Below are 17,664 nucleotides of genomic sequence, written 5' to 3'. Positions count from 1 at the left end.
AAAACATTACATGAAAACAGCTGGAGTCTTAAGGATGATGTAATTCAGGAAGTACTATTGGTTTTTCTTATTTACAGCCATTTTCATATTTTACCTTCACATGTAGCTCTATTTTCTAAATGAAAGATTCTGGTTTTGAAAGCCAATCTTCGTCCTAGTATTTCCCAAATCTTGTTTTAATGTGTGGAAGCAGAAGAGGAGTAAGCAAAAATTTAGATTTGTGACACCACTCTAAAAAACTGGTCTCACCCAAGTTTCTCCAGTTCTTCTATCTCGTTTTGCCTTTATGTGTGAAATGATTTATTGATGTGTGAAAGTAGAAAAATCATCATCAGCAGTCATTCTGATATCCAGACTGGAAGACATGGCTATTTGGGCAGCCCCTACATTTTTTCGTAATTTTTACCAACTTCCTTGCAAAGCATACTACACTGTAAAAACCCAGTGGGTTGGCTTCCCTGGTGGCGCAGTGGTTGAGAGTCTGCATGCCGATGCAGGGGACATGGGTTCGTGCCCCGGTCCGGGAAGATCCCACATGCCGCAGAGAGGCTGGGCCCGTGAGCCATGGCCGCTGAGCCTGCGTGTCCAGAGCCTGCGCTCCGCAACGGGAGAGGCCACAACAGTGAGAGGCCCGCGTACCGCAAAAAAAAAAACCCAAAAAACCCAGTGGGTGTAAATCTCTTGTGAGAGCTGGAAAGCTCCCACTGGCTCAGTGGATGTTTGTTTGCAGATAGAAAATTGGCTAAGGAAAAATATCTCCTCTACTAAGCGACTTTGCATCAAGGAGACTAGGTGATGCAGAACAAAAAAATTGTATATTCATTGGCTGTGTTGGTACAAATGAAAGAGTCAAACTTATCTTTTGGCAATGTTAATTTACTCCACAGGCAAATAAACTGAAATAATATCAACAGGCCTCACATAAACTGGAGAGAATTGCCTTCCTAGAGTCATATATGCTAACCCTGATTCAGAACATGGCACATTGCGTCAGAATTGTTTTTGTCTATGAGTGTCCTTTACTCATAAAGGTTAGATGCAGGTACACTTACAGCTACTCCTCAGTAAGTGTGCAGGGACACTAAATGATGAAACAGGGAACATGATTTATGGATCAAGTCAAATAACTTAATTTTACTGGAATGCTAAGAAAATAGTGTGCTCTGAATTAATTTCTGATTAATAAACAATGGAATAAAACCTGTTTCATGTGGGCCTTATAGCTATAAAGCTTTCTGAAATATGCTGGTTCACATTCCCACCTAGCAGATACATGGTTGAGGTTCTGCAAAGGACTTCCTGATTTCTGTCAGTGATTCAATAATTTTGTCAATCACCCTTTTTATACTAATATTTCCTTCTAGGAACGTTACATATATTAATTCACTTCATCTTTACAAGGACTTTATAAGGTAGACCTTTCAATAAACTACATTCTATAGTTGAGGATACTGACAACAGGGAGAGGCTGAACTTGGCACTTTAAATGTAGAGCCCACATTCTTAACCACCATATCATGCTGCCTCAAAGTCTAGCATACAGTCACTTGGATGTAGAATATTACATATTTTTGTTTCTTTCTCCCTTGGTTTCCAAAACCAGTTTTCAAGTCATAATCAATCCCGTACCATCCTTTAAATTGACATTGCTTCTTACTACCCAATTCCTGGACACTGTCATATGTTCACAGAACAAATACAGAGTATTCTAACTGACTGTTCTATCCATCTTCATTCTTCGCCTCTAGTTCATCACATACAATGCTACAAAATTAATCTTTCTGGAGCACAACCTGAATTTTGTGCTTATACACCTGTTTCTTGCTCTAATACAAAAATCCTTCATTCTAGTCAAACCAATATCCTCATTCTACCCTTGCATTTTTTTTTTTTTTTTTTTTTTTTTTTTTTGCAGTACGCGGGCCTCTCACTGTTGTGGCCTCTCCCGTTGCGGAGCACAGGCTCCGGATGCGCAGGCTCAGCGGCCATGGTTCACGGGCCCAGCCGCTCCGCGGCATGTGGGACCTTCCCGGACTGGGGCACGAACCCATGTCCCTTGCATCGGCAGGCAGACTCTCAACCACTGCGCCACCAGGGAAGCCCTACCCTTGCATCTTTGACAGTCAACCCATTTGTATCACTACACTCAATTGGAATGCCTTCCTCTTCCCTTTCTACCTATAGGAAACCAATACTCATATTTCAGTTCACATTTAAAGGCTTCTCTGAGCTCCATAACGAGCCTCAGCCTACAGTTAGTATCTCATTACATACCCCAAACATTTGGCAGCCATTCAGCATAAGATCACTCACCGCTTTCACTTTGTAGGTAAAAGCTCATTTTATAATTGATGGTAGAGTTCTGGGATTGTAAAAGGTTTAGGTAATGTTGAACTGAATATTAACTGACCCCAAAATACTCAGCAAAATTTTTCCCATTACCCAAATTTCTTCTTCTGAAAGAGAACAGAAAATTCAGGTTAATTTACATTTATGTTATTTTGAGTCTTGTTAAGTAGAAGGATTACTGGTTTACCCATCCAGAGCCCATTTCTCTATTGCATAAAAATTATTTAGTGCTAGGAATTATTTGTGTTTAAAAGTCTCCTTTAAAAGTTTGACCAGACATTTAAACATTTTAAAATTACCAGCAGTAAATTCACTCTGTGCTATGAAAAATACTCATTCCTAGAGAGAGTGGAATCTAGAAGTGTACAAAATTTCAGATTTGAGAATGACCATAATCATGGATATTTCAATGTGTGTGTTTGAGGGAGGGATAGGTAATTGAGAGAAGTGATGATAAATGGACTGACTAAAAATCCAAAATATAGCCAAAATTCATTTCCATCCTGTGCACATAGAAGAATTGTTTTTTTACTTGCATATGCCATAATAATTTACCACGTTTCATCCAATTATAAGCAAGGTATCCACAAACTTATAAGACTGGCTTGTGAAGATTAATAATATAGAAATCAGGGCAGTATTTACTGTCTCAAAAATAATTTACCAGAAAAGGTTTTGATCCTGGGAATAGGTGAAGTAAATCTTATAAACATTTGAGAGAGAGATCAATACAATGAAACCCCACTTTCAATGAAAAGTTGAAATGTAATTGCAAAAGCTCTCTTTTACGGGAAGCTTTAACTTACAGTAAACATATGCAGTTAATAAGCTTGAATTATTTGATATAAGAGGTTATCATAGAAACGTTGACAGAACATTGAAATGTCACCACTATTATCTAATGCGGTCTTCATACCTCGTGACAAAAGAAGTAATGATTAAAGTTACATTCTCAAAATCATCTGTCAGTCCCACAGGTTAACAATTTTCTAATGTGATAAACAGATATGTCACATGTCAATTAAAAAAAATGAAGATAAAAGTTCTCCAATAATGTGCTGGGGGAAAAAAGTAACATGTTTTGATATTTTAACATAACTAAAGTTCACATTTCATTTCAGAACTGCCAGGAAAATAATGAAAAATACTGTGTGAAAAATATGGTCTTTAAATTCAATTTCCCACTGATGTGTTAATGAACTTGAAAAAATATCAAAGTATAATATAAAAGGCACCAGGTGGGCTTCCCTGCTGGTGCAGTGGTTGAGAGTCCGCCTGCCGATGCAGGGGACACGGGTTCATGCCCCGGTCCAGGAGGATCCCACATGCCGCAGAGCGGCTGGGCCCGTGAGCCATGGCCTCTGAGCCTGCGCATCCGGAGCCTGTGCTCCACAACGGGAGAGGCCACAACAGTGAGAGGCCCACGTACCGCAAAAAAAAAAAAAAAAAAAAGGCACAAGGCAAGTTACAAGTAGGGAAAGATATTTTTAATAACATACTTCAGTAAAAGTAGAGATTACTCTTTTGATATTTTCATTACTGAAATGTTTACAAAGATATTTTTCAATTAACAGCAAATCTACCTTCTCTGTCCACTATATTCTTAGAATTTAGAAAAATTTACCAAGAGTCCAAATAGAGCTAACAGTAGTCAGTATGAACAGGCTTTTCTAGGATGAATAGAAATCTCATGTAGGTATTCCTTGCTTTGTGTCATAAATGTGAAACTAAGAACATAGAATTTTTTTTATTTCTGACTTTAAAAAAATCAGGAGAAAGTATGTAGCATATTATTTTGTAAATCAAATAATCAAACATTGGGCTACTTTTCTTTCTAGTCAGGTGAGATTTTCATATAAAACTATATCCTTTAACAAGTAGGAGGTGTTTCATGGATAGAAATTTTATTGTCAAACTTTATTGTCAAAGTTGAAATAACATAGGAAGTAAAGCGATTCATAGAATATTTTCTGTGGTAGATGCAAACATAGGCATTATATTTTTAATTTAATTATTAAATCAGGTACAAGGTTCTGCTTAAGAATTAAACTGCCTCAACCTATAAGGCTACTTCTCACTCTATCCTTAATTAAGAAAGCAAAATTCTCTTCTCCTAGTAATGCTTCTTTATGTGGCAGCTATTTGCTTGCTGTTGTTGGACATTTAAATTCTTCTTTGCTTACCTTAAGCTTCTTTACTTATTTATTCCTTTACAGGTTGTTGATACAATAATGGGAAAGTTTTCACAAGGTGCTGAATCAGCAGGAAAACTTCAAAAACTGTTTTAAAATATCTTGAACACTGGTAAAGTGGGGAGGGGAGGTTCATCAAAACAGTGTATGGAGTTTTAAAGTGAGCTTATGAAGCAGATTAAAACAGTCAGAACTTGCAACAGTGGAAATTAATTAGTTTCAGATTTAAGGAAAAGTTCTGTAAGAAAGTGTGAAAGAACTTCAAATAGGAACTAAATGAGTGAAAGTGACCTACATTTCCATACATAAATCAAGTTGCATTCAAATATTTATTCTGAAATAGTCATACAAGTACCAGCTATTAATTCAAAAATTAGGCTTCAGTCACATATATAAAGTATCCAAATCATGAATTGCAAGAGTCCCACCACATGATAGTCAGATCACACTTGCAGTGGTATGTGAAATTCTTGGCACCATGTTTTAAAAACAAGTATTTCCAGAAGCAGGCAACCAATATTGTGAGAAAGCTTGAAACCCCACAATGTTTATAGTGGAGAACCTTAGGGGACAATTGATCTCCATTTTCAAACAACTTGACTTCCATATAAGAGAAGGAATCATTTACTCTATGAAGCTCTGGAGGATGAATCAGAGAGAAAAGACGTATCAGTGTAAGGAAACATCTTATGAAAGTCAAAAGGAATAGGCTGCTTCCTAAGGTAGCCAGCAACTCACCACTGACCATGATCTAGCAGAAACTAAAAGATAATCCATGAGAGATGCAATGTTTCAGTAAGATTAATTACCCTTATTTGTTGTTTTAAATAAGGAAAATTCATAAGACAACTACAGAATTGCTACAAAAAGTTCAAAATGATCTCATACGGTTTATTAACCTATCAAAATTTCAAAATGCTCTTCCACTAACAGAGTAAAAACTGCAGTTGATGAAAATGAGCATAAGTAATTTCCATAATTACTCTATGAATCTTTTTTTCCCAAATTTGCTTATAATTCTTATTTTGGTGAAATCTGACTTTTTACATTTAACTCCTTTTTTAGGCCATGGGCCATTGGGCCACGAATTAACTATATAATTTAATAATATTAATTTATATTAAAAATTTATTAATTATTAAGAATATATAACGGGGAAAGGATAGTCTCTTCAATGAATGGTGCTGGGAAACATGGATAGCCACATGCAAAAGATTGAAATTGGACTCCTATCTTACACTACACACAAAACCCAACTCAAAATGGATTATAGACTTGAATATATGATCTGAAAGCATAAAACTCTTAGAAGAAAACATAGGGTGTTGTTTCCATCTCCTGGCTATTGTAAATAGAGTTGCAATGAATATTTTGGTACATGACTCTTTTTGAATTATGGGAGGGAGGGAGACGCAAGAGGGAAGAGATGTGGGAACATATGTATATGTATAACTGATTCACTTTGTTATAAAGCAGAAACTAACACACCATTGTAAAGCAATTATACTCCAATAAAGATGTTAAATAAATAAATAAATAAATAAATAAAAAGAAAACATAGGGCGTAAGCTCCTTCATCTCAGTCTGGCAACGATTTTTTGGATTTGACACCAAAAACAAAGGCAACAAAAGCAAAAGCAAACAAGTGAGACTAGATCAAATGAAAAAGCTTTTGCACAGCAAAAGAAATCATCAACAAAACAAAAAGGCAACCTATGGAATGGGAGAAAGTATTTGTAAACCACATATCCAAAATATCCAAGGAACTCACACAGCTCAATAGCAAAAACCAAAACAAAACAAAAAAACAAAGAACCCAATTTTAAAGTGGACAAAGGACTTGCACAGACAGTTTTCCAAAGAAGACATAGAAATAACCAACAGGTAAATGAAAAGGTGCTCAATATCACTAATCATCAGGGAAATGCAAATCAAAACCACAATATCACCTCACACCTTTTAAGGTGTCTATTAGCATCAAAAAACCCAAGAGATAACAGATGCTGGCCAGGATGTGGAGAAAGGGAAGCCTTATACACTATTGGTGGGACTATAAACTGGTACAGTTGCTATAGAAAACACTATGAAGGTCCTCAAAAAGTTAAAAATAGAACTGCCATATCATCCAGCAATCTCACTTCTGGGTATGTATCCAAAGGAAACAAAACCACCATCTCAAAGAGATATCTGCACTCCCATGTTCATCACAGCATTATTCACAGTAGCCAAGATAGGGAAAAAGCCTAAGTGTTCATCAGTGGCTGAATGGATCTAAAAAAATGTGATTATATATATATATATATATACACATATATATATATATATATATATATATATGGTATACACACACAATAGAATATTATTCAGTCTTTAAAAAGAAGGAAATCCTGTCATTTGCAAAAACATGGATGAACCTGAAGGGCATTATGCTAAGTGACATAAACCAGACAAAGAAAGACAAACACTGCATGGTATCACTTATATGTGGAATCTCAAAAAAAAAAATTTCAAACTTATAGACTCAGCAAGTTGCCAGGGGCTGCAGGCTGGGAGAAATAAGGAGAGGTTGGTAACAGGATACAAACCCAGTTTTTCTCTTTTTTTTTTTTTTTTGTTTCTTTGTTTATATCTTTACTGGAGTATAATTGCTTTACAACATTCTATTAGTTTCTGTTGTACAAAAAAGTGAATCAGCTGTAAGTATACATATATACCCATATCCCCTCCCTCTTGAGCATCCCTCCCTCCCATCCTCCCTATCCCACCCCTCTAGGTCATCACAAAGCATTGACCTGACCTCTCTGTGCTATGCAGCAGCTTCCCACTAGCCATCCATTTTACATTTGGTAGGGTATATGTATCAATGCTACTCTCTCACTTCGTCCCAGCTTTCTCTCCCCACACACTGTGTCCTCAAGTCCATGCTCTACGTCTGCGTCTTTATTCCTGCCCCACCATTAGATTCATCAGAAACATTTTCTTTTTTTTAGATTCGATATATATGTGTTAGCATACAGTATTTGTTTCTCTCTTTCTGACTTACTTCACTCTGTATGACAGACTCTAGGTCCATCCACCTCACTACAAATAACTCAATTTCGTTTCTTTTTATGGCTGAGTAATATTCCATTGTATATATGTGCCACATCTTCTTTATCCATTCATCTGTCAATGAACACTTAGGTTGCTTGCATGTCCTGGCTATTGTAAATAGTGCTGCAATGAACATTGTGGTGCATGACACTTTTTGAATTATGGTTTTCTCAGGGTATATGCCCAGTAGTGGGATTAATGGATCATATGGTAGTTCTATTTTTAGTTTTTTAAGGAACCTCCATACTGTTCTCCATAGTGGCTGTATCAATTTACATTCCCACCAACAGTGCAAGAGGGTTCCCTTTTCTCCATACCCTCTCCAGCATTTATTGTTTGTAGATGTTTTGTTGATGGCCATTCTGACTGGTGTGAGGTGATACCTCATTGCAGTTTTGATTTGCATTTCTCTAATGATTAGTGATGTTGAGCATTCTTTCATGTGTTTGTTGGCGATCGGTATATCTTCTTTGGAGAAATGTCTATTTAGGTCTTCTGCCTATTTTTGGATAGGGTTGTTTGTTTTTTTGATATTGAACTCCATGAGCTGCTTGTATATTTTGGAGATTAATCTTTTGTCATTTGCTTCGTTTGCAAATATTTTCTCCCATTCTGAGGGTTGTCTTTTCATCTTGTTTATGGTTTCCTTTGCTGTGCAAAAGCTTTTAAGTTTCATTAGGTCCCTTTTTCTTTTTTTTATTTCCATTACTCTAGGAGGTGGGGCAAAATACCTAGGAATAAACCTACCTAAGGAGACAAAGGACCTATATGCAGAAAACTATAAGACACTGATGGAAGAAATCAAAGATGATACAAACAGATGGAAAGATATACCGTATTCTTGGATTGGAAGAATCAACATTGTGAAAATGACTATACTACCCAAAGCAATCTATAGATTCGATGCAATCCCTATCAAATTACCAATGGCATTTTTCACAGAACTAGAACAAAAAATTTTACAATTTGTATGGAAAGACAAAAGACCCCGAATAGCCAAAGCAATCTTGAGAACGAAAAATGGAGCTGGAGGAATCAGGCTCCCTGACTTCAGACTATACTACAAAGCTACAGTAATCGAGACAGTATGGTACTGGCACAAAAACAGAAATATTGATCAATGCAACAGGATAGAAAACCCAGAGATAAACCCACGCACATATGGTCACCTTATCTTTGACAAAGGAGGCAAGAATATACAATGGAGAAAAGACAGCCTCTTCAATAAGTGGAGCTGGGGAAACTGGACAGCTACATGTAAAAGAATGAAATTAGAACACTTCCTAACACCACACACAAAAATAAATTCAAAATGGATTACAGCTCTAAATGTACGGCCAGACACTATAAAACTCTTAGAGAAAAATATAGGCAGAACACTCTTTGGCATAAATTACAAACTTAATTTTAAGATGAATAGGTCTGAGAATCTAACATGGTGACTATAGTTGATAATACTGTATTGTATAATTGGAATTTGCTAAGAGAGTAAAACTTAAGTTTTCTCACCACAAAAGTATGGTAACTATGTGAGATGATGGGTGTGTTAATTAGTTCAATGGTTGGATTAAATGTATATGCATATCAAATCATCATGTTGTACACTTTAAATATATTACAGTTTTATTTGTCAAATACACCTCAGTAAAGCTGCAAAATACTGATATAAAATAAAGTAAAATTAGAAATACTTGAAAATTGAGTCCTGTAGAATTTACTCAACTGTGCAATATTAAGAAACTTTAATTCTCTCTTTGTCGTCAAACATTCTAAAATGTTTTCAAGTTAAAATTTTTGACAAGTTCTTCCAGGAAAGCTCACTGCTCAGCTTGCTGGAGATAGACAACTCTTGAGTGAATCATGTCTAAAACCAGAGCCAAGCACTGCATGGGAGAAACTCACCTGATGTATGACTTTAGTTCTGGAATTCTTGATACAATTGGGCCAGTTTGTTCTTCAAGTTGATGATTTGCACAAGGGTAAATATTAACATGAAACTTAAAGAAACCATATGAATCCTAGAGTATGTGAAGTTTAACCCCTTTCAACTTCTGGACAAATTCTGCTTGATCTATAATAATATTAATAGATATGTTAAACCTCAACTATGTGCTAGATCTATTGAAGTACCAGAGATAAAATAAAGAATGACCAATATACTGGCTGTCATTAAGTCCTATGCAGTTCAGACTAGTGAGAAAGACAGGCAAGTAATAAGGGCAATATGATGCAGTACACACTACAATAGAGGCCATGTAAGCATTAAAAAAAAAGGAAAGTTTGTTACAATAATTAAGTGGACTGGCTAAGAAGAACATTCCAGACAGAAGGAATATGACACAAACATATCTTGAAAGAACCAATTGAAAGAACGTGAGTTGTTCTTACGGGGCAGGGCGAGTGAATTTTACACAGAAAAGTGATGGGAGATAAGGCAAGAGATACATCTAAGGGCTAGAACAAGAAGAGAGGGTGTTTTTTTTCTTAATTCATAATTAGGACTTTTAACTTTATCCTACACATATATCCACGTGGGAGCCGCTGCCAGATTTTAAGCAGCAGAAAAACATAAAGAAATTCATACTTTTGAAAGGTCATTTTTTAGAAACAACGTGGAGAATTCACTTGAAGAGGTGAGCCTGGAAGCAGGAAGAAATGCTTGGAAACTAATGCAGTAATATTCTAGGTTAAATACAACATGCTGCTGAAGAAAAGCAGTGGCACTGGAGATGAAGAGGAAGTGACTGACCTGGTATATTTCTGAGGTAGGGTGTATAAAACAAGTGAAAAATTGGGGTGAGGCTAAGAGAAAGGATGATGTCATGTATGAATCATCTTTCTCTCCTAGGCTTATTGCGTCAGTGGGAAAAATATCAACTCAAGATGAACAATTGATTTGAGAATATTATAAACAATTTTGGTTTTGAAAGGCCTCTTTAGGCTTTGAGGTGCTTGTAAGACATGCATGTATTTTGGTAAAACTGTCCAGTAGGAAGTTAAGATTATAGATCTGGAGTTGAGCATTCCTTCCTCAAAGTGGCTTCTTAATTACCCAGTGTTGGCATATTCAAATAGCTATATAGGTTAATGCATTTGCTGTCCTATAACACAACATTTCCCACTTCTGATGATGACATACTGTTATTAAGTAAGTTATTTATTATAATAAAATGTGCATAGAATTATAGAGTTTAAAGGAGTTTCAGAAATTATTATACTCTTCTTTTTTATTTGAACTGAAAACTGTACCTAATGCATTCCCAGAAACACCATTGACTTCTTAAAAATCTCTGGCATAGATAATGAAATAACTCCCTTGATAACATGGGCTAGCATCTCACCAAAATGACAGGAGGATTTTGCTAATGCTAGCCTATACTCTTCATGCTGCAAGTGTAGTTCCTTCTTTCTGGTCTTATTCTTAGTGGAAGTAGAGAACAGCTGTTTAATGCTAATGGCAAAATCAGCACATTTAAAATTGTTGAATACACACTTCAGACTTTGAATTATGAACCTGGCAATATTTATGAATTTATAGCATGAAAAATAAACTAGATTCATCACGATATTTTTCAAACTGCATGGCAGTGTGATAAAACAGTGTTCTCAACATTAAAGTTTCAAAGTACTATCCTAGAAGTGATGTTCTAGAATCCTGAAGTGTTTAAATATTTTTGAATAAACTATATGAAAGTATTTTTTATCCATACAGATTTCAAATGAAATGAGTAGGCCTAAAAAAATAAATCACTATTTGCATTCCGAGTTGCAATATCAGCCACCCACAATCTTCAGAAACTCCAATATTGTATCCAGCTACAAAAATTATTTGTACTGGAGGTTTACGTAGGTTTTAATGAAATATTAATAAATTATAATCACTTTAATGCAATTCCAAAGGGTAAACATAATAGTTGTTTGCAGTCCTAAAAGCTGTATTTGTTTGTGCTTGCTCATCCTCACACCCACTGATTTCAGGGATGGGTATTAAAGGGAGATAGAAGTAAAGAGAAAAATGATTTCTTGACTTAAATATAATTCATTGCCTATTGCTAGCCCTGATTAATTAAGTCTGAATTGAAATACTTTCCCCATCATTTGAACCTACCTAGCAGTTTTTTTTCCTAAGAAAACACAGTTGGTCATTGTTCATTAAAGTTGGCCACTTCCAACCTCTTACCTACTTCACCTCCAAAGGGGGGATGTGCAGCAGAACATAAATGTTATATATAAATGACCTATTTCAAAAGTAGTAGTTTTGTTTACTTTCAAATTTAAGTCATTTTACAGTGTTGTGAATAGGCTGAACTCTAGTGCAAGTGGTGAATAAAGGAAAAATATTTTTCTTGGAAATGCCCCATGAACCAAAAGCCCACGTGGAAGTCAAATGCATACACCACCAATATAAAAAATATGTAGGGTGAATTTATTTGCTATATGAACTTATTATCTCCTAAGTGTGTGGGGAGAAGAGAGGAGTCATAAACAAAGCCAGAAAACCCCACCAAAGAAACACATGATTACGGCAAGTATTTCTAAACCTTTGAATAACTCCACATTTCTAGGACTCACCAACCAACCTCTACCAAGTCCATTGTTTTAAAAGTGCCTAAGAACCCAGATCCTGGAGTACAATAGACCTAAGTTTATAATCCTGGTTCTACAGTATACTTCCTGGGTGATCACAGTCAAGTCACAAACTCTAATCTTTCGTTTCCTCATCCATAAAAGGAGGATACGTATACCAACCTTGTAGGGCCATGTGATGTCTAAATGTTATAATGCATGCAAAATGCCTGGCACACAATGCTAAATTATTATAATTATTATTATGGCTTCATTGCTATTTGATCAACATACCATCCCCTAATTAGTTTAATGTTGTTGCTTATTTAATACTATATTTTCCACTATTCTTTCATTACTGCGTTTTTCTTGAGTACACTGGTAACACATCTGAGGTACTCCCACATCAACCCATCAAATACCTAGCTGCTAATACAATGTGTTAGTAGCACACCCAAATGTATCTGCCAATTTTCTTCCCTTTAAGGAATGTTTCTGGTAGTGAGCTAAGAAAAGACTTATGAATTCTCTATCACACTTAGAAGTGACCAAACTACCACAACTCACAGTACCTACTGTTATGAAAAGAGTAATGACTAACTGCATCTTTGAGCCCATTTCCAAACTGCCCTACGAATCTGTGATACTTGTTAAAGATTGACAGCTTATGTCTACTGCTTCTATTCAAGCTATCAAGCTAGTACTGAGGAAACCAGCTCAGTGTCATTCCAGAGGAAACAGAGATGACAAATCATAAGTGGGACTGGAAGCAAATTATTGATTAAAGCAACAGATCTTCACATACTCTATTTAACAAAGCATTAAGACTACTGAGTGCTCCAAATTCTTATTCATCAACCAATACACATTATATTTCTATGCACCAAAGGACAAGTCCTGCAATAATCGAATATTCTTAAGAACATTAAAATTTAATATCCTAGAAGTCCAGACTGTCTCTCCAGATTTGATAGACTAGTCTATAATTTAGGAAATATGATGTTGCAAATTATAGCTCAATGTTTTAAGGTGACCATCAGTATAACAAAGAAGAAAAAATTACTAAAATAAGCTGCTATCTTTATGAATGCTTCTAAAATTCATCTCACTTATAAGTTGCATTTGAAAATTAGAAACCAAAATTGGATAGTGGTAATGATTTCAAAACTTTGTGAATATATAAACAAAAGCTCACTGAATTATATACTTTAAATGGGTGAACTTTATTATTTGTGAATTGTATCTCAATAAAGTTATTAAAAAGTTAAAAACTATGTTTTAGAACAACAGAAAAAAATTCATTTGAATCCCCACCCCCAGAGGGGGGGAGAGCGGAGGAGCTCTAGTTCCAAAGAAATTAAAATTGTCAGCTATATTTTATAAATTTAAAGACAAAGATGATTTCAGCAAACTTTTCAAGCACAGTAAGATATTTTACATGTGGGCATTTTTTCTAAGTAAAATCTAAGTGAATTACAAATGATCTAGGCTTGTTAGTATCTGTAAAATTATGTAAAATAAAAAGGCCAACTCCTTCATCTTCCATTCCAGTCCTCATTTGGAAGGCAGGGGGGTGAGAACAGAGGAGAGCAGAAATAGGAGGAAATAGTGAGTCAAACTTTTATTAACTAAGAATGAATTAACATTGCCCCAGGTGATCTCTAGAGCTCCAATTACTTACCTTCTTCTTTCAATGTTTAAATCTGAAGCTAGGAGAAAAAAAGACAGAAAACACTGCAGAAATCACCCTCAAAGGACAACGTAGAAGCAAAGAGGCCATAAAGTTTAAGAAAGGGAACAGTGAATGGAATGATAAATGGAAGACTACTTCAACAGAAACCATTTCAAATTCAAATTGGAGTTTCTGCTTCGTGAAATCAATCTCAAATTAAGGCTGTGTGAACACAGTGTGTGTAACACACTTTCTGTCTTGAAAATATAGCCAAGGTATTGAAGTTTTGCTACCCTTCCTTATAGGTGTTTAAATGTGATTGGTACTGTATGTAGACACAGAAATTTTAACTTATCTTCCCTTAAATTACCAGAGTGATTCATCTGAAGTTTCTGATGTTTAACATCCAACTGGCTTACCATCCAATTTGGTCAGATTTGACTTCTGTCCTGGTTATTATAGAGTTTATCCTGGGGGTATTAGGAATATCAAGTTTTTAGAACTTTTGGTTGGGAAAACTGCTATATTTTTTTCTATAATTATTTTCTGGTGACTATTCTATAGCTGAGAATTTTTATTAAATCTTATAAGTCTAATCCATATTAAGGAAAATAAGAAAATTAATGTCCAATTCTTCTGAGAAAGGCTTTACATAAATACAAACCTTTCAATGTATCAGACTTTATAGCCTCTTTGTATGGAAATATAATGTTAATGGAAGGTTAGGTTGTCATATGGGTTGATTGCAATGCCCTAAAAATACTTTTTTTCCAATAACCTCCAATACTAAATTTGGAAAATTAATTATACATTTTATGCACTAGTGAATAGAACATAAATGAAATGTTGCTTCTGTTCCTTGTGTAGTGTTGACTTCAAAAGAGAAAGGGACATATAACTTTATAACTAGCTGTAAATAAAGAGCAAACAAATCACTTATATCAATTAATGGATTCTGCTCAGGAGAATGTTGTCAAGTCTAACAGCCCTAACTTGGAAATTAAATTATCTTCAAAAAAATAAAATCATAAAACTTCCGCTTTTTGAGTGATGAGGAGACTCTAGCAAGGTCTTCTACTATACTAAGAATTACTGCATTTATGAAATATTTCACAATCCAATTCCGAGTGTAGTAAGAAACATTATGAAGCCAGTAAAGCCAACATCTACATCAGCAGTCATTAGTATAACTGTCAGAATAAGAAAAGGAAAAGGTTTTCGATAATTTAGCATTCTTCATTTTAGCAACTTTTGAAGTTCATGGTTCTTTTTTTTTAAGTAATAGATTGCATTTCATCTATAATAAGGCTAGGTCTACTTTGATTTGCATTTTAGTCTGGTATGTGATCAAACTGTTTCTCTGTAATCATAATTTTTTGTATCACGTGGTATTTCAGCTTCCTTAGATAAGCAGTCAGAACTCAAGATTTTGCAACAAAGTAAGAAGTGAAGCACTTATAGTTTTTTAAAAGTAGAGATGATTGAATTGTGGTACACTGTCTGCAATAACACAGAGGTGACTTTTTCAGAGAAAATGCCTCTTTAATAAATCCAATATCGTACTTTAAGCCTCCTTTCCATTCTAAATGCAACCAATAGACAACCAGCATAGTCAAGATCAAAACTGTAAGTCAGTTTGTGTATTAATTTTGGATTTGGTCACTAAATCTTACCTAGTACTCATTTTGTCCTCAAGTAAAAGCTTTCTTAATTAACTTTATTAATTAGCTTCATGAGAGATCATATACATACTACTGGTTCTTCTACACATTTCCAAACCATATGCATCAACATAATTCTTTTAAAACCCTCAAATTTAAAGGACTTCTAGCCATGGTTACACTGTGAAGTTATAAATATTTCAGATTACACAGCATGTAATTGAATGCTGAGTAGGGCTCAGCAGTTCTAATTTATATTATTAATTCATCCATTCTTCTGGAAGGGGAGTGAGAGGAGATGTATTTATTCCAGTTTTACTATACTAATACAGTTAATAGCCAGATCAGTGATAAGTGCTTCTTGCTTTAATTTTTGAAATATTGACCTAAGTGTCATCTTTGTGGACTGCAAGATTCCAGGAAATTTTTTTTTTTTTTTTGCGGTATGCGGGCCTCTCACTGTTGTGGCCTCTCCCGTTGCAGAGCACAGGCTCCGGACGCACAGGCTCAGCGGCCATGGATCACGGGCCCAGCCGCTCCGCAGCATGTGGATCCTCCCGGACCGGGACACAAACCCGTGTCCCCTGCATCGGCAGGTGGACTCTCAACCGCTGCACCACCAGGGAAGCCCGATTCCAGGAAATTTTACATCTTGCATTTCTACTAGAGCAGACATATAAGGAGGTAGAACAAATAGAAGAAAATTCTTGCCTACTCTGGGATAAATTGTCACTCTAAATAAATTATACAAGCAAGGCACTTTTTTTTTGGCTCCTCCAGTGGGTTTTAAGGTCATGTGCTTTTGCTTGACTTGATACAATTTAGGATCATAAAACTTTAATCACCAGACATAACTGTTAATACCTTTGTAATATTTCCAAAAATTGAAAATAATGTGGCATTGATTCTTAAGGCAATTTCAAAAGAGATGTTAATTTCAAAAGCGATGTTAGGAAATATTTTGCTGAATCATTGAAATGAGTGTCTAGTCTTTGAAAGGCAGACAACATTTTTAGATGTATATATTCTGTTGGGACTTTTTTTCTGTGAGGGATGGAATTGCAGATAACTCTGTTAAAAATTTTTAATGCCATATTAATTGATAAAAACACACAAACAAAAAAACCTCTCAACAAGCCAGGACTACTGACAAAATCCAGCCATAATACTTTGTAATCAAACCAGACAGTGGAAATGCTGCTTCCCACTGTGTCACCTGGCTGGAAATAATATAATGATCAATATTTCTGTTCACCTTTAACTTCCTTCCTTATATCTTCTGAACTTCAGCTCAGTTATATCGACAAAAAGATTGAAGTCATCATAAAGCCAGAAATGCACAGAGTTGACAATGACAGATTAAGCCATCTAGTTCTCGATTAAGCAGGTTTTTTTTTTTTTTTTTGGTCATTGTATATAATACTCTAAAAGATAAAGGTTTGTTTTTGTATCATATCTTAGTAGATGAAGATTTCTGGCCAAATGGAAGGACAACAAAGTTGAATTCTCTGGCAAATCTTGCCCCCCAGCATTGTTCTACCAGCAGTGTAAGGATTCGTTACTCTCCATTACAAGATCACCTAGTAAAAGATTTTTACTATCATTTTCCTGCTAATGACTAGAAGACACCCAAATAGTGTCTTGCCCCAGGTGACAAAATCAAAAGTCCAGAAAATAAATTTCAACTCAGGCAGTTCTACTCCAGGGCTCTCATTACATAATAATAGGCATATAGTCATTGCTGTATTGGATTTTGCTTCAAATTAAACTCTACTTTGAGAGAATGAGGGATTTGTGCACTTGGCCATAAATAAAAAATATATAAAATTTTGGTGATAAAAAAAATTTTATTTAAGATTTTTTTCATTTAGTCTTAAAAGGGGATATTTGCTATCCCTTGCCTTCAAAGCATAATCTTGAGTGGACTTTTATTGCTCTAAGACATTGAAACGTGTGGAGACTTAGTCCTTCAAATTTGTTGTTGAGAAGAAAAGAAAGTCCTTATTTCTTTGGTTTAATGTTGCAATCTGTAACATTATACCAAAAGACTGCTTTATGTTTACCAATGCAGCCTGATTGAGACATTTTATTAAATAAGCATAGTTAATAGGTTATTCATAGTAGGATGGGT

This window comes from Delphinus delphis, chromosome X, assembly GCF_949987515.2.
Source record: "Delphinus delphis chromosome X, mDelDel1.2, whole genome shotgun sequence".
Taxonomy (NCBI): domain Eukaryota; kingdom Metazoa; phylum Chordata; class Mammalia; order Artiodactyla; family Delphinidae; genus Delphinus; species Delphinus delphis.
This window is presented reverse-complemented; position numbering follows the sequence as displayed.